Source organism: Coptis chinensis, chromosome 5 (assembly GCF_015680905.1).
Source record: "Coptis chinensis isolate HL-2020 chromosome 5, ASM1568090v1, whole genome shotgun sequence".
In the NCBI taxonomy this organism is placed as follows: Eukaryota; Viridiplantae; Streptophyta; class Magnoliopsida; order Ranunculales; family Ranunculaceae; genus Coptis; species Coptis chinensis.
Genome location: NC_141460.1, coordinates 37507903 through 37509793, shown reverse-complemented (window position 1 = coordinate 37509793; position 1891 = coordinate 37507903). Strand labels below are relative to the sequence as shown.

General features: G+C 40.2%; 1 pseudogene; it reads left to right on the top strand.

Annotated features, from left to right (window-relative positions):
* The first annotated feature begins 1450 nt into the window (after window positions 1-1450).
* On the top strand, window positions 1451-1544 carry LOC147497444 (small nucleolar RNA R71; annotated as a pseudogene).
* Window positions 1545-1891: the final 347 nt, after the last annotated feature.

Sequence of the window (1891 nt, the reverse complement as noted above, 5' to 3'; positions counted from 1 at the left end):
CAAAGATGGGGCGACTAGGGTCCTTGTACTTAACAATTCCATTATGTTCAGATAAAGTTGAGAATTGTTCTATTAAAAAGGCGTCTTTTGGTATATTGGTCTTACGCCTAGTAATACACAATTCCTTAAGAAACTTAGCATGGTGTGGGAGCTTTTTTATAGCTTCGAGGAAGGGAAGGTTTATAGTTAGATTCTTAAAAACATCCCTAATCTCCTCGTAATTTGTATCCCTAGTTAACATGGCTAATTTTTGTGGAAACGGTGGTTTCTGTCTATATTTAGCAATGGTATTACCTGGGTGTTTAACCATGGCTTCCTGTTTCTTAGGTTTTGTTGTAACTGGTACCTCTACAGTGGTATGCTCTTCAGTTTCTATTTCGGTATCTAGTAATATAGCAGGTGTAGGGGCTACTGGTGGGGTAACTATAGGCATAGTTACTTTGTTATCAACCACTCTACCAGAACGGAGGGTGGTGATGGCCTTTAGCTCACCTACATTTTCATACTCATTACTAGTATTATCGGTTACCTCAAAGGCTGTATTTGTTGTTTTAGGATTAGGTATTTCGTGACCTGGAAACACACCTTTGGGTTGGGCTTTATCTTGAGCCAACTGTTTGGTTAAATTATTAACGGATTGTAGAAAAGCGTTGGTTAGATTGAGCCATGGTTTGGAAAAGTTTTGGCTCACTTGTATGAAGGTGTCAAGATGATCCGGTTGTGTGGGTGTAGTAGTCACGGGGGTGTGGAACTATTTCACGTGAATTATTTATGGGTGGATTTTGGTAGTTATTATTTACCTAACGATACCTCTATTAGCGTTATAATTATTATAACTACCTTGACTTTGTGCTTGACCTTGACGAGGTTGCACTTGGTTGTTATAATTATTAAAATTACCCTGACCCTGTCCTTGTCGTAGTGGGGCTTGGTTAAAGCTGTGCGTAGGCCTAACATATTGATTATTGTACCCTTAGGGTGTGACGTTTTGGTTATTTCTCCAACCGAAGTTGGGATTTTGTCTCCAAGGGGCGTTAGGTCCACTATTAATGGAACAAGCCTGTTCATAGGCAATAGGACAGTGGGAGTCGGGATGCTCAGGGCTCCAACAGAAACTACATGGATTTGAATTTACATTCATGACGGGGATTGGCTTTTGTTGTACAGAAATGGCCTCTACCTTTTTTGTGAGGGATTCAATTAAAGTTTTAAGCTCAGGATCTGATTTAACCTCAAACATACTGGTAGCCTTAACTGTTGAAGAAGAATTAGTGGAGCGGGAGTAATCGTCAATACCCCCCCAGTTGTTATTTCTCTTAGTTTGGTCTTCTAAAATTTATAAGCCTCCTGCTGCTTTGCTTAAGAAACTACCCCCATTCATTATGTCAAGGACTTCTTTATGGTGGTGTAGAAGTCCTTTGAAAAGGCACGAACTAACGTGTCTTTCGCTAAGTTATGATGTGGACACTCTATAAGGAGATCGGTGAAACGATTCCAAGCCTCTGAAAATGTTTCATGAGGATTTTGTCGAAAGAAATGAATCTAGGAAAGCATATCATCCGTCTTTAGGGGTGGGTAAAAATGTTCCATAAACAAAATGAACAAGTTTAGCCCACGAGTCCACGAATTAGCGTTTGGGCAGTTAACCAAGATGCCGCCTTTATCGGCTAAGGTGAAAGGGAATACCCTTAATTTAATTTGTTCCGTACCAACCATAGGATGGTGGAATGTTGTTAGGACTTGTTCAATCCTATGCATGTGCTGATAAGGTTTTTCATGGTCTAATCCATGAAAAGCGGGTAACAAATCAAAATATTTGGGGAATTCGAAATCCCATTTGGGTCTGCTAGAGAACGATGCAAGATTTGGGGCTATCGCCAATGCTTTGTAG